At 42.9% G+C, this 22691-nt stretch overlaps 1 protein-coding gene across 5 annotated transcripts in view; it reads left to right on the forward strand.

The window, feature by feature from the left end:
* ube3d (ubiquitin protein ligase E3D) overlaps positions 1-22691 on the forward strand; it is a 268872-nt gene that overhangs the window by 55647 nt on the left and 190534 nt on the right. The window contains exon 9 of one of the 5 annotated variants that reach the window (XR_011884289.1): positions 14280-14561. The exons of the other annotated variants lie outside the window; for them this stretch is intronic. The gene's annotated coding sequence lies outside the window, so the exon portion shown is untranslated. The remainder of the gene's footprint in view (positions 1-14279; positions 14562-22691) is intronic. 5 annotated transcript variants of the gene reach the window in all.

Below are 22691 nucleotides of genomic sequence, written 5' to 3' on the forward strand. Positions count from 1 at the left end.
TACCCTGCCATTTACTTTGTAGTCTGCCTTGGAATTTGTCCTTCCAAAGTGTACCACCTCACACTTCGTGTTGAACTCCATCTGCCACTTCTCAGCCCACTTCTGCATCCTATCAATGTCTCTCTGCAATCTTGGACAATCCTGTACACTATCCACAACACCACCAACCTTTGTGTCATCTGCAAACTTGCCAACCCACCCTTCTACCCCCACATCCAGGTCGTTAATAAAAATCACGAAAGTAGAGGTCCCAGAACAGATCCTTGTGGGACACCACGAGTCACAGCCCTCCAGTCTGAATGTACTCCCTCCACCACGACCCTCTGCCTTCTGCAGGCAAGCCAATTCTGAATCCATCTGGCCAAACTTCCCTGGATCTCATGCCTTCTGACTTTCTGAATAAGCCTACCATGTGGAATCTTGTCAAATGCCTTACTAAAATCCATGTAGATCCCATCCACTGCACTACCCTCATCTATATGCCTGGTCACCTCTCAAGGAACTCTATCAGGCTTGTTAGACACGATCTGCCCTTCACAAAGCCATCCTGACCATGATTCTCTAAATGCCCAGAGATCCTATCTCTAAGAATCTTTTCCAACAGCTTTCCCAGCACAGACATAAGGCTTACTGGTCTATAATTACCCGGACTATCCCTATTACCTTTATTGAACAAGCAGATAACATTCGCCTCCCTCCAATCCTCCGGTACCATTCCCGTGGACAACGATGACATAAAGATCTTTGGCTAAGCAATCTCTTCCCTCGCCTCGTGGAGCAGCCTGGGGAATATTCCGTCAGGCCCCAGGGACTTATCCATCCTAATGTATTTTAATAACTCCAACACCTCCTGTCCCTTAATATCAACATGCTTCAGAACATCAACCTCACTCATATTGTCCTCACCGTCATCAGCTACCCTCTCATTGGTGAATACCGAAGGGAAGTATTCATTGAGGACCTTGCTCACTTCCACAGCCTTCAGGCACATCTTCCCACCTTTATCTCTAAATCGGCCCTATCTTCACACCTGTCATCCCTCTGTTCTTCACATAATTGAAGAATGCCTTGGCAAGGCCTACTCATGCCCCCTTCTTGCTCTTCTCAGCCCCTTCTTAAGCTCCTTTCTTGCTTCCCTATATTCCTCAATAGATCTATCTGATCCTTGCTTCCTAAACCTCATGTATGCTACCTTCTTCCACCTGACTAGATTTTCCACCTCACTTGTCACCCATGGTTCCTTCACCCTACCATTCTTTATCTTCCTCACCAGGACAAATTTATCCCTAACATCCTGCAAGAGATCTCTAAACACTGACCACATGTCCATAGTACATTTCCCCGCAAAAACATCATCCCAATTCACACCCGCAAGTTCTAGCCTTATAGCCTCATAATTTGCCCTTCCCCAATTAAAAATTTTCTTGTCCTCTCTGATTCTGTTCTTTTCCATGATAATGCTAAAGGCCAGGGAGCGGTGGTCACTGTCCCCCAGATGCTCACCCACTGAGAGATCTATGACCTGACCCGGTTCATTACCTGGTAAGGGAGAATGAGGCAGTCATAGATGAGAACTACAGGGAGGTAGTCACACCTAGGCTGCCGGAAGCAGGTTGTTAGGTGACAGTCAGAGGGGGGGAAGCGAAGGTGAGTAGACAGGTAGTGCAGAGCACCCCTGTAGCCATTCCCCTGAATAATAAGTTTACCATCCTGGATACTGCTGGCGGGGACAACCGACCAGGTGTGAGCCACGGTGGCAGGGCCTCTGGCACTGAGTCTGACTCTGTGGTGCAGAAGGGTGGGATGGAGAAGAGGAGTGCTGTCGTCATTGGAGACTCTATAGTCAGGGGAGCAGACAGGAGATTTTGTGGACATGAGAAGGACACCCGCATGGTTTGTTGCCTCCTGGGTGCCAGGATCCGGGATGTCTCTGACCAGGTGCACGACATCTTGGTACGAGAGGGAAAGCAACCAGAAGTCGTGATACATGTTGGTACCAACAACATAGGCAGGAAGAGGGATGAGGTCCCGAAGTGTGAATTTCGGGAACTCGGCCGAAGGCTGAAGAACAGGACCTCAAGGGTGGCGTTCTCAGGATTGCTGCCAGTGCTACGTGACAGTGATGGTAAGAATTGGAGGAGATGGCAGTTGAATGCGTGGCTGAGGAGTTGGTGCAGGGAGCAGGGTTTTAGATTTTTGGATCATTGGGATCTCTTCTGGGGAAGGTGGGACCTGTAGAGGTTGGATGGGTTGCACCTGAACTCGAGGGGGAGCAATATCCTTGCAGGTAGGTTCGCTAGCATGGTTCGGGAGGGTTAAAACTAATTTGCAAGGGGAATGGGACCCAGAGTGATGGAACAGTGAAAGAAGTGCATGGAATAAAGCCAGATCTAACATATAGAGAGGCTTTGAGGAAAGAGAAGCAGAATAAACGGTGTAAAGGTAGTAAGGTAGAAGGGCTAAAGTGTGTGTATCTCAATGCAAGAAGCATCAGGAACAAAGGTGATGAACTGAGAGCTTGGATACATACATGGAATTATGATGATGTGGCCATTACAGAGACTTGGCTGGCACCAGGGCAGGAATGGATTCTCAATATTCCTGGATTTCAGTGCTTTAAAAGGGATAGAAAGGGCGGAAAAACGGGAGGAGGGGTGGCATTACTGGTCAGGGATACTATTACAGCTACAGAAAGGGTGGGTAATGTAGCAGGATCCTCTTTTGAGTCAGTATGGGTGGAAGTCAGGAATAGGAAGGGAGCAGTTACTCTATTGGGGGTATTCTGTCGGCCCCCTGGTAGCAGCAGAGATACAGAGGAGCAGATTGGGAGGCAGATTTTGGAAAGGTGCAAAAATAACAGGGTTGTTATCATGGGTGACTTTAACTTCCCTAATATTGATTGGCACCTGATTAGTTCCAAGGGTGTAGATGGGGCAGAGTTTGTTAAGTGTGTCCAGGATGGATTCCTGTCACAGTATGTTGACAGGCCGACTGGGGGGAATGCCATACTAGATGTAATACACTGTCTGAAAGTGTGGTGGAAGCAGATTCATTATTAACTTCCAGAGGGGAAAGTGTCTACCTACTTAAAAAGGGGAAAAAAATGTGCACAGCCATGGCAAAATGACTTGGGAGTGTTACTGAATTGATGGTTCTTTTAAAGTTGAGGAAGATCAAGAGAGCTACAGATGCTAGAAATATGAAATAAAACACAATATAATACGCTGGTTAAAAGCATATTTTATTGTATTACTGCTGTTATGCTGTTAGATATTTTCTGCAGCTTTTTAAAATAAAATGCAGTGTGTTCTGTTAATTAAGCTTCACAGTCCAGTACTTTGGTTTCTGCTAAGGTAAGCAGTCGTTTGCTCAGCTTAGGAATGTTGTGTCAGCTAATCGAGTTTGTCTTGATGACATTCTGTCCAGTGGGATGCCATGGACCACTTGAGAGAGCTTAGTGGCATCAGATTTCTAGGAATCAGTGGTTGGTTTTGGTTCTTTGTTGGCAGGTTTTGGAAGAGGCAGGAGGTGTGGAAAAGAGCTCAAGGGAAGATGGTCGTCCGACCCTACCGGAAGGAGCGACCCTGTTGTAAGAAGTGCTTTCTGCAGGTGGTTCCGAGGAGGAAGTGCCAATACTTCTGAGATAGCCAGTCTATTCGTAATGGTCTTCAAGGGAAGTTTGAACTGTGGCTGGTGTCTAATACGCAGAACATGGGTTCACTGCTGTGAGTAACTAAGGCGAAGCACCTGACTACCCAGCAATGAGCTCCAGCATTTATGTGCAAATTAGACTGATTTAATTGTAATGGGCCTTTTTTAAAATTAACTAATTGTTAAAGTTGAAATATCTGTAAGCATACTTTAATGCTAGTGTGTTTACTTCCTGTCGAACAATAACTTTGCGTGAGGCGGTATTTATATAGCGTTCACCATAAATTTTGTTCCTTCAACAGAACATTACAACTTCCCTGTTAGATTGAACCGGAATCATAGCGACCATAGACGTGCATTGCTTATTGAAGGTGGCTGCCTCGCCATTCCCCATGCAATGCTGAATCACGTGGCTATTAGCCAGAGTTAGCTCGCGAGCCTAGTTTATTACCAGACATCTTGAGAAGGTTACATTTTTAGGGGTTTCGTTTGGGATGAAATGCTGTATGAATGCTGTATAAGGATTGGTTAAGCAGTTTATTTTGTGTTTAAGCTAGTATTTAAACTAGTGTTTTGTAGAAAGTAAGGTGCGTCATAATTAAGGTACAGGTTTTCCCCGCCATCCGAAGGTAGAGCGTTCCTATGAAATGGTTCGTAAGCCGGAATGTTGTAAAGCGAAGAAACAATTACCATTTATTTATACGGGGAAATTTTGTGAGCGTCCGCAGACCCAAAAATAACCTACCAAATCATGCCAAATAACACATAAAACCTAAGATAACAGTAACATATAGTAAAAGCAGGAATGATATGATAAATACACAGCTTATACGAAGTAGAAATAGTTTTCCACAATCATTGCCTGAACTGTTCTCCGTAGCGAAAATCTCACGCAAGCGCCATCGGCAAAAACACGGCGCAAGCGCGCTCCAGTAACCTTTCAGCTATGAAGCTGCCAAATCATACCAAATAACACGTAAAAATACACAGCCGATATAAAGTAGAAATAATGTATGTACAGTGTATTATCACTTACCGGAATTGGGAAAGCGCGGAGCACACTGATGGTGGTGTGTTAGACTGAGGCATCAGAGTTTGGGTGGTGCAGTGGCCCCCACCCTCCGGGCAGTGAACCGATACCGATCCGTGAAGCATGCAGCGGTAGCCGGGAGGCACACAGCACATTTTTAAGAAAAAAGCCGAAATAAACATGCTAATTAATTAGGTGCTGCCCGGCACATAATTGTCAGCCCAGATCAGAGGGGATTGCCGATTGCATTTCCTCTGACCTGGGCCGACAACTACGTGTCGGGCGGCACCTAATTAATTAGCATGTTTATTTTGGCCTTTTTCTTAAAGATGTGCTGTGTGTCTCCTGGCTACTGCTGCATTCTCTGCAAATCGGTATCTGTCCACGGCCTGGGTGTTGGGGTGGTGGGACAGTGGGGTGTCCCCTCGTCATCTGTTTCCATTAGGGCAGGCAGCTCACCTTCTCCTATGACTGCCCGCCTCGATGTCGAAGGTCGAGGTTCATCGTCTGCTGTGGCTGATGTGGAAGGCTTGCTTGACTGCTGAGCCTCGCGCATTTTTCTATCGTATAGTTCTTTGTAAGCACTCAAACCATCCTGCAAATATCCCCTAAACCGATGTACCCTTTCAAAGTTAAAGTCGTACTTTATCATTACTCATTCGGTTTTGATCATTATCCTTTCCTCTTCCAGTTGCATCAGCTCTTCATCTATCAGTTCTTGGTCATGGAATGCCAAAACCTCTTCAACATCATCTTCGTCAGCTTCCACAAGCCAAACTCACTTAGTCCTTCCTTCATTCACCACGATCAAAACGCTTAATTATGTCTAGTTTTACGCTAAGTATAACACCCTTACGAGCTTTTTCAGGCTTTTCCGATACCATAGAACTCATCTTGCTAACGGCTGCTCACAGGCACGTTCCTTAAGCAATGTGGGTGAGAATACTGTTCCGAATCCGTGGGAGAGCGGCTGCTGGGGGCGCCTGCTGCCTTTCTTCATAACAGTGAAAACACCTTCTGTTAGCGAAAACAGGGTACTAATGTAGGTCTTTCGTAACAGTGAGGTTTCGTAAAGCGAACGTTTGAAAAGCGGGGGACACCTGTACTTTATTACGGATGCCAGGGAGATTAGGGTCTGGTACGATACGAAGAGATTATCCTTGGGTTCTGAACGAGGTTTCTGTTCAGAGTTCCAGATGAACTCCCATGTAGAATGTTGAGTTCTGTGAAAGTGTTGGGGAAAGTTACACTGATTGATCAGCGTTTTGATGAATTGGTTGATAAGGATGTTGTGTTAGTCCAGACTACCAGTGACATGACTGAAGTCACGCTGCTCAGGAGGATAGGGATATCTGGAGAGGTGTGGCCAGAGCCAGTTCATATCTTTAAAGTTGATGAGAATATAACTGAGGATGCTGGATATGTTGAGGGTAAGGATTTTAAAGGCAAGTTGTTCTCTTTTCTGCGGAGTGAGGGGAAGTCTTTGGTTAATATGAAAAGTCTGATCGATCCTTCAGCTGTTGATTTAAATTCTAAGCTTGTTTCAGCTATTACGTCACTGGTCACTAAATGCTAAAGGGTACCTGTGGAGAGTCAAAGTTATCGTAGGCTGAGAATGTTCTCTGAAGTCAAGTTCCCACCTGATGGGGAATAAGAATATGAGGCTTGGGCTGAGCAAACATCTCCATTACTGGATGAATGGCAGTGCTCAGACAAAATGAAAAAGCAGAGACTGGTAGAGAGTTTAAAAGGTCTGACCACTGATGTGGTGAGGTTCTTAATGGCAGTAAGTCCCTAAGTCGCGTCGGTTAACTATATGCAAGCACTGGAAAATGCTTTTGGTGCAATGGGCCGCCCAGCCGACCTTATGATAAAGTTTAGGCACACATTCCAGGAGGAAGGAGAGAAGCTTTCTGCCTACCTTTTCAGCTTAGATAAACTGCTGCATTGTTTGTGCTGTAAAGGGGCCATTCAGTTGGCTGAGAACAATTGGTTAAGGATGGGGTAAGTTGTGAAGGGCGCTCTGTCACATGACGTGATTTCTCTACATGTTCGAATGACCCACAAGATATGCCAACCCACCGTCCATCCTTTGCTGAGTTACTTGGAGAAATAAAAGAGGAGGAGGAAAATATGATGGAAGAGGCGGGTAATGTCCTCAGCTGTAGCCCCTGCTGCTAATGTGATCCCTGGTGCCGCACAAGAAGGGGTTTTGCAAAAAAAGAGAAAAACCTGCAAGCCAAGGTGTCTCGGTTGAGGGTACTACAGCAAATTGTGGCACCACCGCTGGGAAAGCTGACCCACTCGTCAGACTTGCTAAGCAGCGCAATGCTGACAGGGGTCTTTTGACAAGGGAAGCAACTGGTATTTTCAGTTACAACCTTGGAAAGGATGGGCATTTCAAGTGGGAGTGTGAAGGGCAGGAAATCCTTCGGAAAGTAATCAGGCATTCCCTGAATGGAACATTCCAACTTTCCTGCCTAACAGAAACTTTGGAGGGACCCAGTAAGAGACCAGCCTGGTGCTTTGGAGAGTGAATACAATCCAATCAGCGTGTCAAGGGAAATACTAAAGTGCAAAACACTATTCCTGAAGGCTTAGTGGGACCAAGCTCTGATATAACCCATATAGATTGAAGGTATTTCTGCTAGAGCCATACTTGACACAGGTTCTCAAGTTACTTTACTCGACAGATCCTTTAACGACTGGTATTTGATGCATTTGCCATTGACGCCTGTCGGTGCCCTTTGAGATTTGGAGGCTTAGTGCTGGTGACTACTCATATGATGGTTACTTGTCATTGAAACTGGAGTTTTCGGAAGCAGATGTTGGAGTAGCTGAGCCCCTTGATACATTAGTATCGGTCTGCCTAGATCCGGTTGAAAAAGCTGCTTTTTGAAAAGGTGTAAATTCCTCCTGAATAGGATGATAAGCATAAACGAGGAACTGTGTAATACACCCAGTCTAAATCTCTTTTTGTTACATTCTGGAGGAGCAGTTAGAGTGATGGAAACTCCCAAATTTCCCAGAATGCCCAAGGCCTCGGCTGTCTTGGTGGATGCTGTGGAGGATCAGGAAGAAGAGTCACGCTTACCTGCAGGAGTGCTGGTGAGACCTAAACTGCAGAAACCTTCAGCTGTCCACGCAAACAGGATGACAGCGATTGTCATGGATACCTCGGGAATAGATGTTACCCTCAGACGTGGAATGCCAATTGCACATCTTTTTCCTATGACGGTAGTTTCCAGTTTTCCGTTGAGGAATCCAGAAGAGAAACAGTCTCCTGGATCAGGGAAACCGTCATCGGAGTCATTCAACTTTGTTGGCTCACTAATTCCTGAGGAATGAGAAGATGTCGGAGTGTGAAGGTGTCTTTTCTACTGATGAGTTTGATGTTGGGTGCTCCAGGAGTACTTGCTACACTATTAGAGTGACAGAGGACACCCTTTTCGAGAGAGGTCTTGCTGTTTAGCACCAGTGGATGTTGGAGGTGTTCGGCAGCACCTGCTGAAACTGAAGGAAGCTGGAATTATCACCGAGTTGAGAAGTCCCTACGCGTCACGCATAGTGGTTGTGAAGAAGAAGAATGGAAAGGTATGAATGTGTGTTGATTATTGAACACTGAACAGACATACAGTCCTAGACCAATATATTGTTCCACAGATCAAAGATGCTCTGGCCTGCTTAAGTGGAGGCAAATGGTTTCGTGTATTGGATCTAAGAAGTGGGTATTACCACATTACCCATGAGTGAGGGTGGTAAAGAGGAGACCCCATTGTAAGAAGTGCTTTGTGCAGATGAGTGTTTCCAAAGAGGAAATGCCAATACTTCTGAGTTAGCCAGTTCATTCATAATGGTCTTCGAGGGAGTTCAAGCTGTGGCTGGTGTCTTTTATGCAGAACGTGGGTTCAGCACCTTGAGTAATAAAGCAAAGCACCTGACTACCCAGCAATCAGCTCCAGCGTTTATGTGCAATTTGGACTGGTTTAACTGTAATGGGCCCTCTTGCTAATAACCATTTTTTAAAAGTTGAAATATCTGTAAACATACTTCCACTGTAATTTTATGCCAGTGTAAGATCCATTATTTCCTGGCAATCAATAACTTTGCATGGGGCAGTATTTATACGGCATTCACCATAACTTCTGTTCCCTCAGCGGAACATTACAACTTTCCTGTTAGGTTGAACCCGAATCTTATCGACCCTCGATGTGTGTTGCTTATTGAAATTGGCCGTCTCACTATTATCCATGCAATGCAGAGTCACGTGGCTGTTAGTCAGAGTTAGCTAACGAGTCTAGTTTATTATGAGCCACGTTGAGAGGGTTACAAGAAAATGCTGTAATCACTTGGCAGATCAAATTGCATGTTCTAAATTGTTTTTTGAACTTGAAACATTAGCACTGTTTTTCTGCAGATGCATCCCGACCTGCTAAGTATGTCTATGCATTTTCTCTTTGCAGTTCCTTCAGAAGATTGCACAGTTCCTAAGGGTTGAATAGCCTCTGTTCAAAGAATCATTTGCTGTCAATACAGCAAAATACCAGTGAACTAGGTGAAAATAAATCCAGTTGCTATTGTTATTGATGTAACATAGGGTGACAGTGAGTTCAATCTAGTCATGGCAGTTTTAGACTTTTTTTTGCACCAGGATGATAGAAGAATGGAGGGTTATGTAGGCAGGAAGGGTTAGATTGACCTTAGAGTAGGTTAAAAGGTCGGCACAACATTGTGGGCGGAAGGCCTATACTGTGTTGTAATGTTCTATGTTCAATGGAAAATTATTTATTTATTTTTGGTGCAGGCGTGGGCGTCTGTGCATGTGCGTCTGCGTGTCCGTGCGTGCGTCCGTGATGGATTTTTCATGGCTTTTTCCAAGGCGCAGAGCAAGAGAGAGACTGTGTGGCGCGACACTCCTCACACAGACATTTTAGCAGTATTTTCCCTTTGTTTTATGAGGTCGAGTTGCGGAAATTGACACTCAACCCGGCACGGATGGAAAGCATACTTGAGGGCGGACCCGACTAGTTTCGAACCCGGGAACCTCCGCTCCCGGGTCTGGCGCCAATGTCGTCGTACCAGCAGCCAGCCCTTGGCATTTGTTTAATTTAGTTTTGTATTCAAAACTTAAAAGAGTTTATACCAATATGTTTTGTATTAAACATTTGTATGACTGCTGATTGGAAATAAGTATGTTAAGTTAAACAAAGGTGATCACCTCACAATTACATACAACTGATTCGCAATAGCTACAAACAAATATTTAAATTTATAGAAGTTATAGCTGTATTTCTGATTGTGATGAAAGGTTATTGACCTGAAATATTTCTCTCCACACATGCTTACTTACGGCATTTTCTGTTTTTACTTCAGATCTCCAGCATTAGTATTTCTGTGCATTGCTTTTCCACCTGTCTTGGTGAAATCTTTGCTCTGACTCTTTATGGTTTAAAAATGATTGTTTATAACCCTATGATAGGTTTTGGATTTGAGATGTTAATCGATAGTTTTTTTCAAAGGTGATTGATTTGATGCTCTCTCTCCCTGATTTAGTAGTGTTAGGTTGCCTTCTGTATAAACTTGGTTAGGTGCTTACTACAAGCTGGCATCGGAAGTGATGTGTTCATCATTTGTTTGCTTAGCAAGTATAAAAGTTAGCTTTACTGGCTGTCGTGTGGCATCAGCTCTTTGTAGCTGATTTATTTTTATAACAGCCGCTGATAGTCACAAAATATTGAGCTCTTTTACCTTTTAATCCTGTTATGTGAAAGATCACACTGTAGGAAATCAGAATGAACTAACAACAGAATGAACATATTGATAACAGCAGGATTTTATTAAAATGTGTTTATCCTTGGACTAATTAATTCCTAGTGAGGTTAAGAACCTTAGATATTTTTTGAGTCATTTATAGGATTTATATATAGATACTTCCATCTCTATAACAACACACCTTGAATGCTGTAATATTCAGAAGCTTACTGATATGCGAAGTCTGGAGGGCCATTTCTGGTTGAAATGAGCCATTTTTTGTACTGAATTGTTCATTCATTGCAGTGGTGCAGTGGCTTCATATGCACAGTGCAAGGAGTAGATGAGCCATCTCTTCACATTAGGACGAGGGTGAGAAAAAGTGTTAATTAGAACTGTTAGATTTATTATGCTCACATGAAGCAGAACCTAACCCCCGCCTCTCTGAAACATCATTTTCCAGCTGAATGCAATTATAGAAAAAGCTAAAGATGGAACAAATTGCTTCTATATTTGAAATATCATCAAACTTGCATCTATGACATCGAGTGGTGGAGGATAGAACTAAAGCACTCAGCAAGGAGTGTGTTAGGGGAATGATGGAACCGATGAACATTTTGGCAGCAACTGTTCTGAAGTGTTGGACAGTATTTGGGAAGTGGATTTAGTGAACTTGGTGTTAGCATGAATGAATGGTCCAGAGTTCATCTCAAGCTTGCTTAACCCTGTGGAAGCACAAATCTGGTTCTTTTTCAGTAACCAGTTGCTAGGAAATATATTTTGTGGTGCACACCAAAATCTGTGGCTTTAGTCTTTGTGTTAAATGGAGACAATTACTGTACGTCCAGTGTTATGTGTCAGGTGAACCATTTCACCAATTTGGAGAAAGCAGTGGGGTGAAGAGAGGTGGTGTACTGCCCGATCCAGCTTAAACCACATCGTCAAGTTTGTTGAAAATATTAGTGGTTGGTCTCATCAGCAACAAAGATGAGTTGGCATCTAGAGAGGAGGGAGGGAGGATTGTCAGATGATGCAACAACAGCAAGCTGAGTCTCATCGTAAACAAGACAAAAGAGACTATTGTGGACTTCATGAGCATACTTTCCATTGCACAGCAATGGGTCTGCCATGTAGAGAGTGCAGAGCACAAAGTGCTTTGGTGTGCAGTAACAGACGATCTAACCTGCAGCCTTAGCAGCTCCTCACTAGTCAAGTAGGCACAGCACCATCCACACTTTCTGAGGGGATTGAGGCTCTCCACCTCCATTCTAACAACTTTTTACAGGAGCACTATCAAGAGTGTCCTGTCTGGCTATATTGGACCTCAAGAACCTACAGAGGATAGTTAGAAGCTGGTGAGAGGATCACTGGGGTCTCCCTGCCACCCCGTGTTTGTGACATTTACTGGGAATGTTGCAGACTAAGGACCCAAAGCATTTTTGAGGATCCCTACCACCATCACACAAACTCTCTGACCCATACTACGGGAAGGAGGTACAGAAACGGTTATGGTTATATAGAAACATCAGGACTAGGACTCAGATTACAAACAAGAGAGAATTTGCAGATGCTGGAAATCCAAGCAACACACACACAGTGCTGGAGGAACTCAACAGGCCAGGCAGCATCTATATTTCCATAGATGTTGTCAGGACTAGGACTGCCAGACTGGGTAATTTATTCTTCCCTCAAACTTGAGACTGATGAATACTCAGCCGCCACCAAGGTCCCATCGCTAGGATAGCGAGCTGTTTGCTGTTCACCTGTACTGCACACTACATGCAATTATAATTATGCTTATTAACTTGTAATACTTTGTTTTATGTGCTGCCCGTGGTGTATGTCTTGTAGGTGTACCGCGGTCTGGAGAAGTGTTGTTTTGTTTGGTTGTATATATGTACAGTCAAAGCCTGCAGTGTGACGGACAACTCTGCACTGCCACTCTCTGACAAAGCCAATTTTGAATCTTGTTGACTAGCTCATCCTGGATCTCGTGATTCCACCTTGTGGATCAGGCTACCTTGTAGAAGCTTGTTAAAGTCCTTGCTAAACTCTATGTAGACTTTAACTAATTGCTCTTAATATACTTCGTATTAGTATGATTCTCCTTTTATCTCATTTGTCAAGAATATCTTGTGTCCTCTTTTTCCTGACCAGAGTCTCAGTAACCCTTGTCAGCCAAGAATTCCTCCATTCTGCCAGCTTTGCCTTTCACGTTTATTAAGAACATATTGACCTCCAAATCTCCCTATCTCACTTTTATAAGCCTCCCATTTGCCAGATGTTCATTCACCTGCAATGGCCTCTGCCAATCAGCCTTTGCAAGTTTTTGTGTATTGCTGTCAAAATTAGCCTTGCTCCAATTTACGACTTTAAAATGTAGACCAGTCCTCTCTCTTTCCACAACCATTTGAAAACAAGTAGAAGTATAGTCACTGGTCCTAAAGTGCACCCTCAGTAACACCTCAGTCACTTGCTCAGCTCATTTCCCAAAAGAGGTTGAGTGTTGACCCCTGTCCAGTCAGACATACTGCTTGAGAAAATTTTCCTGGGCACTCTTAACAAATTCTGCTGCCTCATCTAGTTCCTTGCCACTGCAGTAGTAGTCAATATTAGAAAAGTTAAAATTGCCTTTATGCCTATTAGTCACACAGCTGTTTGTATCTCCCTACATACTCGCTCCTTTAATATGCCTGACCATTGTGGGGTTATAGTACAATCCAATCAAAATGATCATCCTCTTATTCCTAAATTCTACCCTTACAGGCTCACTGGACTTTTCCCTCAGAAATATCCTGTTGATGTACGGCCCTGATATTCTCCTTAATCAAAAACACAGCTCCCCTTCCTCTCACTTCCACTTCTATCACATCTATAGCATCAGTATTGCTGTGTTTCTGTAATAGCTATGATAATACAGAGTTAAACTGTCTTAATTGACAGGTTTCTTGCCTTAAAACAAATATTGTTCAGCCTAATAGACTCACTGTGCTCGCTATCCTGTTGCTACCTGTCTTGCGTAATGAACTTGCTTTAGCTTCTTAAATTTCCTAAACTTTCTCATCTGCCTCACTTCCGTTTTAGGTCCTACTCCCAGTACGCTAGAATAAACTATCACAACTAGCTCTAACAAACCTGTGCCTCCTGCCCCCTGGGATATTGGTCCCCTTCAACTTGGGTCACCTCTGCCCCAGAATACATCCTAAAAAGAACCTAATGCTTTGTTAATGTAGTTTGCTTTGAGAGATATGCAATTAGTTCGTTTATTCCTCGTTAAAGCTAGCTCCTTTTGTTTTAGAGATGAACTTGGCCTTTGTACCTCCCTCAACGTGGTCCTTGACTTCTTCATCAAGAGACTACAGTCATTACGAATTGGAAATAAATCTCCTCCTTGCCTACAGTCAACTCTGGTGCACTGCAAGGATGCATGCTTAGCCCACTGCCCTACTCTCTCTACACCCACAACTGTGTAGCTAGGCACAGCTCAAATGGCAACTATAAATTTGCCAATGACCCGACTAACTATTGTTGGCAAAATTGCAGATCATGACAAGAGGGCTTACAAGAGTGATATAGATCAACTGGTGTGTGGTGTCACAACAACAACCTGGTACTCAGCTTCAGTAAGACCAAGGAATTGATTGTGATCTTCAGGAAGTCGAGGGAACACACACCAGTCCTCAAGGAGGGGCCAACAATGGAAAGGGTATACAGTTTCAAGTTCCTGGGTACAACATATTGATGCAGTTACAAAGAAGGCACAACAGCAGCTGTATTTTATTGGGGGTTTGAGGAGACTTGGTATATCACCGGATGCTCACAATTTTCTGCTGATGTACTGTTGCAGAACCGTCTGGTATGGAAAGATCACTGCATAGGATTGGAAAGAAAACTGCAGAGGGTTGAAATCTCAGCCAGCTCCATCATGGGCACCAGCCTCCCCTGCATCAAGGACACCTTCAAAAGTCGATGACTCAGAAAGGTAGCATCCATCATAAAGGACTCCCATCACCCAGGTCATGCCTTCTTTTTGCTTCCATCAGGGAGGTACAGGAGCCTGAAGACACTCGGGAATATAGGAATGGCTTTTTCCCCTCCACCATCAGATTCCTGAATGGATAATAAACTCGTAAGCACAGCCTCACTATTTGCTCCCTTTTTGCACTATTTACTTAATCACATACAGGTTTCCCCGCCGTCCGAAGGTAGAGCGTTCCTGTGAAACGGTTCATAAGCCAGAATGTCAGAAAGCGAAGAAGCAATTACCACTTATTTATATGGGAAAAATTTTTGAGCGTTCCCAGACACAAAAATAACCTACCAAATCATGCCAAATAACACATAAAAATATACAGCCTATACAAAGTAGAAATAATGTATGTATAGTGTAGTATCACTTACCGGAATTGGGAAGACAGCGCGGAGCGCACTGATGATGGTGTGTTAGGCTGAGTCGTCGGAGGTTGGGGTGGTGCAACGGTCCCCACCCTCCAGGCTGCCGACCGATACCGATTTGCGAAACATGCAGCAGTACAGCGTTGGCTGGGACGCACCCAACACATCTTTAAGAAAAAAGCTGAAATAAACAAGCTAATTAATTAGGTGCCGGGCTGCACCTAATTGATTAGCATGTTTATTTTGGCTTTTTTCTTAAAGATGTGCTGGGTGCGTCCCAGCTACCGCTGCATTCTCCGCAGCAATGTATCAGTCCGCGGCCCAGGGGTTGGGGTGGTGGATCATTGGGGTGTCATCTCATTGTTGTCTGGTTCCATCAGGGCAGGCAGATCATCTTATACAGTTCCTTGTAAGCACTCAAACCATCTTGCAAATATGCCCTAAACCTACGTACCCTTTCGAAATTATAGTCGTACTTTATCATTGCAGCGAAAATCTCACTCAGTTGCTTCACATTCAGTTCCTGGACGACTTCACTTTCGGTCTGTTCGCTACTGCACTTGGTTTCGATTGTTATCCTTTCCTCTTCCAATTGCATCAGCTCTTCATCTATCAGTTCTTGGTCATGGGATGCCAGAACCTCTTCAACATCATCTTCATCAACTTCCACAAGCCAAACTCACTTTGTCCTTACTTCGCAAGCATGAGGAATTCTGCAGATGCTGGAAATTCAAGCAACACACATCAAAGTTGCTGGTGAACGCAGCAGGTCAGGCAGCATCTCTAGGAAGAGGTACAGTCGACGTTTCAGGCTGAGACCCTTTGTCAGGACTGTCCTGAGGAAGGGTCTCGGCCTGAAACGTCGACTGTATCTCCTCCGAGAGATGCTGCCTGACCTGCTGCGTTCACCAGCAACTTTGATGTGTGTTGCTTGTCCTTACTTCGTTAACCACGATCGAAACGCTTAATTATGTCTAGTTTTACACTAAGTGTAACCCTTTACGAGCTCTTTTAGGTTTTTCCGATACCTTAGAACTCATCTTGCAAACGGCTGCTCACATGCACGTGCTTAAGCAATGCCAGCGAGAATGTAGTTCTGGGGGAGGAGCTTGGCTGCTCAGGGCGCGCACTGCTTTTTCTGCGCGCTGCCTTTTTTTCGTAACAGTGAAAACACCTTCTATTAGCGAAAACAGGTAACTAATGTAGGTCTTTCGTAACAGTGAGGTTTCGTAAAGTGAACGTTTGAAAAGCAGGGGACACCTGTATATTATTGTAACTTGTTTTCTTATTGTGTTTTGCAATGTACTGCTGCCGCAAAACAACAAATTTCATGACTTATATCAGTGATATTAAACCTGATTCTGAGATAATTTCTCTCTGAAGTATGTCTTTATGATCTAGAGAGACACTTGCGTTCATTGGTCCATCTCTCAAGGGTATATTTCAGAGTCTAACTAAGTGCATATCTTATTATTTTTGAGTTCGGAAATTTCTTTATTGCTTGAAAGGGCCAAATTTACAGCTTGCAAAACTAAATGCAAGGAAGTTGAGCAGTTTACTTAATTAATACTGGAAATGATTATTTAGAATAGTTTTGAGTAATTCTTAGTGTGGAAGTGTATATTATAACCAAGGAAGCATTTGATTTGCTTTGACAGCTCAAATCAAAACAAAAATAATGAAGCCTGCTATTCCATTACACCTTCATTCTATCAGGGAAAAAATGTCTTGGTTGCAAATACATTTATGATCCTGAGCTAACCAGAATCGCGTGGAATTACACAAATAGTGTTGTATGGAGTATGGCACAGATAAAGATTGATGGATGGAAGTATTTCAAACTGTAGCAGCAAGTTTTCTGTTCATGTACTTTTCTGAGAGAATTGAGATGAAACTTAATTACCCAGCTGAAGTGTCCTGATTGCTGTCATGCATTGATGATGGAAGTCAACGCTGTTCCCTATATCTAAATATATTATTTAAGAATTCATGTTATCAACACTTGTATCATTTTAAGGATGACTATTAGTTTATTCCTTAGCTGCCTTTTGGGAGAAAAGAGAAAGCTTGTTTCTGCTTTCCTCAGTAGCATACCCTCTGTTACGTACTCCGTAACAGGGTTGCCAAACCAACAGAAATGGACCACTCGTTGGAGTCTGGATTACTAGAAACTAATAAAGTTTTATTAAAGAAATAAGTAACACAGTACTCTAATCATAAGGATATAAATGCAACAGGTTAGCAATGATAAAACACACATGTACACAGAACTAGGGTAATAGGAATCAACCAAGCTCTATCGCAGTCTAGGGGTAAAATGATCAGTCTCAATGACGCAGAGTTCAGTTCAGCTTAGTACAGTTCGCAGTAATCGCTGTTGTGCCGTTGGGGGGGGGGAGGAGGATGCAAATTTGATTCAGGCAGACCTTTGATGTTCTTCGCAGTTGGCTTCGGGCGGACCCTTTCATGTCTTCTTTCCCGCTGCGGTTGCTGACTGTGACCCCTCCGTTCTGGATACGACCGTTCTTCTGCGGTGAACCCGGCACCCAGGCAAGGGCGGACACACACACCAGGTTCCCACCGATCGTACCTTTACACCCTGTGAGTCTATGGTTGGTTCTCGCGAACCAGACCTCCAAACTCCCACCAACTTGTGGGGGCACACCGCTCTTCCAGGGTCTCGATATTTCGTGATCTCGTGCTGTGTGTGCCTTAGCGAACCTGTTCTTTTTATCCCCCTGCTGGGGTATCGCCTGTCCATCAAACTTCAAACAGTTCAGGTTCAAAGCAACCAGTCTGTCAATATTCTGAATTGTGTTTCTTTTCCGTTATCTCTCTCTCCTCTCTCTCATTAACATTTTGAACATTTCTCCATTGTCTCCCTTATCTCTCTCATTAGCATCAATTGTCTGATAACTTGGTTTGTTGTCACACCTCCGATTTCTGATATTGTGTTTGTAAGTAGTCACTGCACTCACTCCAATGGCTCTACATCCATTTCATAAGGTGGTGATCAAAAATGTGGGCATTACTCCTTAAGTATAGTCTAACCAAGGTTCGTTCCAGATTTCCTTATTTTTCAATTCTGCCATTTCAGAGATGAATCTTTATGCTTGGTTTGCATGTTTCTGTGGTGTTACTATCCTGTAGCACAACTGTTAGAGACTTGTGTATTTATTCTCCACACCTTTGACTCAGATTGTTAACAGGGCTGAAATGGCTAGCAAGCGAGAGCACAGTTTTAAGGTGCTTGGAAGTAAGTACGGAGGAGATGTTAGGGGTAAGTTTTTTACGCAGAGAGTGGTGAGTGCGTGGAATGGGCTTCCGGCAACGGTGGTGGAGGTTGATACGATAGGGTCTTTTAAGAGACTCCTGGACAGGTACATGGAGCTCAGAAAAACAGAGGGCTGTGGGTAACCCTAGGTAACTTCTAAGGTAAGGACATGTTTGGCACAGCTTTGTGGGCCAAAGGGCCTGTATTGTGCTGTAGGTTTTCTATGTTTCTAGATTTTTCACATAACAAATAACTTCCATATTCTTCCTGACAAGAGTATTAGCTGATATTTGCCTGTATTGAATATTATGTGGTATTTGTTTATCAATTCTGCAAGCTTAATTACTATGTCTTTTTTTGATCTCTGCAGTCCTCCATATTAACTATTGCATCCCATAACCACCATCACATCATCTAAGTTGGTATCATCTTAAAAGTTGGAAGAAGTGTCGTTCTTCACCCTTAATTGTGATCAATGCAGGTCCATGTGAAATCTATTTTTCATTCTCAGTTTTTACTTCTGAAACTGGCTCCAGATCCATTCAGATACTCGTCTCTTGACTGTATTTCCTGATCTTATTCATGAGCCAATTATTAAGTACCTTATTAAAGGCCTTTGGAGAATCTAGATAAATTGCTTTGACTACATTACCATTATGCACTTTTTCTGCTGTGTCTTCAAAAATTCAATGTTGGTCAAGCAAGAATTTCCCTTGTGAAATTTGTGTTGACGTTTCATTATTGCATTTGCTTTCTAGATGTTCTCCTATTTTTCCTTTACCATTACTTCCATACCAATGATGTTAAGCTGACTGGATTATAATCATCTGGTCACACATACTCCCATTCTTAAAAGTAGATCTTATAGTGACTATTCGCCAGACCTTTGGCGCTGGACGTTATTTAACAAATTAAGTATGTGTAGAAATCTGTTGAGTTTCTCCTCCCTGGAGCCCTTGTAAGTTATATGGATACAATTTGACAGGACCAAAGTTTTCATCCTCCTCGAACTTGAATTTAATATATTCGCTTTTTCCACTTTAAATTCACATCTCATTATACTCAGACCTTGCATAATGCTACCCCGCATAGCACTGACTTGTTACAACATGGTTATTCATTCTAAACAACACTCAGAACTTCTTGAGTGGTTGCCATCTGTAAACATTTAATCAGCCAATGAGAGCACTTTACATGTGCACTGAGCCACTCACAGCCAGTCATGTAATAGTTCGCGCTCTGCCTTCCCCGTGTATGTAAACGTTCTTGCTCCCTTGCCAATTTATTCCATTTTTTTTCACCTATAATATCTGGAAAATGGCCTGCAACTTCCAGTGAGTGTAATATTTTTAAGATGGCTATGGAAACCATTAGAATGGATGTGAAACTGCAAGCGATACAGCATTTGGGAGCCAGTGTTTGTCAGGTTGATGTTGGTGCCTCTTTGAAATTGGCTACATCGATGATCAGAATGAGCCTGACTGGGAGCAAAGCAATAAGGCAAAGAGAGGTGTTTTCGGCATGATTTCCTACTACCGAGAACTGCTTCGTGAGAGGAGACTTGAGAAAAGGCAGTCAAATCTCGACGCCTAGTTGAGGAAGAAGCCAAAGTTAGAGGAGGAACCACAGCCTGGTCCCTCCTCGAAGATGTAACTACCACCTGCTCCCCTCTGCTGTGCTGCGATGTGTTGCTACTCCACTGATGTACAGGATAGGCCTATTTACCTGCTTGTTACTCCACGAATTACTGTGTATACATAAATAATGTATATCTTGGGTTTGATCTAGTGACCTCACAGAGCGCTGATCCTCCGAGGAATGTATCCTCAGCGTTAAGTGGGGTGTGAATGTATTTGTCATACTTGATGTCTACCTATACATTCTTCCTGATGAATGCTGATTTAATATTTTTGTCTATTTCCTCTTTCTTTTCTTGTGCTATTGTCCTTTAAAAGTATCTTTTGAAAACACTCATCCCATCTCAACCTTTTTCTCATCTGTTTGTGTAAATTATTGTGTTGCTTGTTGGATGTACCGTATAATTTAATCTCACGATTTGGAGAAACAAGATTCTGCAAATGCTAAAAATCTTAAAACAACGCACACAAAATGCTGGAGCAACCCAGCAGGTCAGGCAGCATCTATAGAAGGTGACGTTTCAGGCCAAGACCCTTTATCAGGATTGAAAAGTAAGAGGCCAGTGTAAAAAAAGTAGGGGGAAGGGAAGGAGCACAAAATGGCAAGTGATAGTTGAGTCCAGGTGAGGAGGAAAGGAAATGAGATACGAGGAGGTAGGTGGAACAGGCAGAGGGCTGAAGAAGGTGGAATCTGATAGAAGACTGTAGACCATTTACTAAAGAGAGGGCAACAGGAAGCCAGCTATCACTTCCTATGTTCTCTCACCATTCCCTTTCATCTAAGGTGGAAGTTAATAGTTTCCTGATCGGTCAGGACATCAAAGTATATGGCGAGAAGACAGGTGTATGGGGTTGACTGGGTTCTGGGATCAGCCATGATGGAATGCGGAACTGGCTGGATGGCCTAATTCTGCTTCTATGTCTTATGGTCATCTCCATCCTCCAGCATTTCTTTTCAGGGATACAGCATGGTAACTGACCCTTCCTACCCAACAATCCCATGCTGCCCAGTTATACCCATGTAACCAATTACCCTACTAACCTGTATGACTTTGGAATGTTGGAGGAAACCAGAGCACCCAGAGTAAACCCGCACGGTCACAGGGGGAACGTACAAACTCTTTACAGACAATGGCGGAATTGAACCCAGATCCTGGTACTGTAATAGCACTAACCACTATGCCCCCTTGCCGCACATTTTGTATGTATGATCTCATAGTTCCTCTGACTCGTTGTATTCTCTCTTTGCTGTCCATGTATGTAATTTTTTGTCTCTGTACCCTTAATTGTTCCCATTTAACTTCAATCATCTGTAGAATCACGCATTATGGCAGAAGAATGGTGCTGGAGGGAGATCAGCTATGGTCTTGTTAAATAACAGAGCAGGTTTGAGGAGTCACAGAGCTCACTCCTATTTGCCTTTCTTATGTTGTCACATGTTTAGTTTGTTCTTTTTCAGTCAAATATCTTTTCCTGTACTGTTGATCACCTCTTTAAGTGATTCCTATTTGTTCCTCTGCATTATTATTTGCCAGTAATCTTACCCAAGTTCTTTTCTGAAGTTTCTTTAGTTCTTCTAAATCATTATAATCTATGTATTGATCAAACTGTATCTTGGGTTCTATGAAATAATGGCATTTTGGGGAGTTAATAAAATGCTTTTCCTAGTCACATACACAATATGAATCAAAAATCTGACCTACAGTTTGTGAAGGTTTGAATGTTGTTGTGATGCATCAACAGGGAAAAATGGCAAATTCAAATTGCTAGTGTATTTTCTGATGTTTTCGTTGGATCGATACGCTTGCCCTCTGTTTTAGTACTGACACTCCTGTGACAGCACTCAACTTAATACCCTTATTTTCATCATGTTCCACTTCATTTGTAAGATAACATCATGGTTAATCTAAAATCTGCACTGACAAATCTGTGACATCAGTTCAGATTCAAGCAAGGGATTGAAGGGATTAAATTGAATTAATTAAGTAAATTTCAGAATAAGAAAAAAGAATCAGGTACTGAGAGCTTGGATAGAGTGGATGTAAAAAGGATATTTCCAATAGCAGGAGAGTCTAAGATTTGAAGGCACAGCCTCATTAAAAAAAAAGATAGAAATGGGGAAGAATTTCTTCAGACAGAAAGTGGTGAATCTTGGAATTTGTTGCCACAGAGGGCTATGGAGTTCTTGTCACTGCGTGTATATGAGGCAGAGACTGACAGGTTCTTGATTGTAAGGGGGTTAATGATTACATGGAGAAGACAAAGGAGTAGGGATGTATTTGGAAAAGAAAGTCAGCCGTGGTTAAATGACAGAATAGACTTGATGGGCTGAATGACCTTACTCTGTTCCTGTAGTCTTATAATATTATGGTCTCATCAACAAATGTAATAATAATCCTGACAGATAATTGTAAAGAAAAGAATTTCACAAATACTCTCCTAATTCTCTTCTAATTCTGCATGTGGGTGACTCGGGACCCAGAGCAGTTGGTCAGAATTTAACGCCTTTGATTTGGCCCTGAAAGCCACTCAGTTTAAGCCATTCAGTCTCAGTTCAGGATGCTGTTTGACCTGCTGAATTCCTCATTTTTTTTTGTTCTATATTCTAGTATCTGCAGTCCCCTTTGTGCTTGTCTTCAGTGTAAGGGCAGTTTGGGATGGACAGTAAATGTGGTACCTGCTTGGAACGCCTATGTTCTGTCCATGAATAAATAAAACAAAGAAAGATTCCACACTTTTTACTAGGTTGTCAGAGCCTTTGAAGATGATTGCTTTAAAGCGGTTACCGAACTTATCATAGTTCTTTGTTGATAGCTGCATTAGAAAATGTGTATTGCAATTATAGAAACAGAAAATGTTGGAAAAAATCCAGCAGGTCAGGTAGCAACTGTGGAAAGAAGAACAATTAACATTTTAGATAGAGGACTGCTGAAGGGTCTTCGATCTGAAAGAT

The sequence above is a fragment of the Mobula birostris genome, chromosome 2, assembly GCF_030028105.1.
Source record: "Mobula birostris isolate sMobBir1 chromosome 2, sMobBir1.hap1, whole genome shotgun sequence".
Classification (NCBI taxonomy): domain Eukaryota; kingdom Metazoa; phylum Chordata; class Chondrichthyes; order Myliobatiformes; family Myliobatidae; genus Mobula; species Mobula birostris.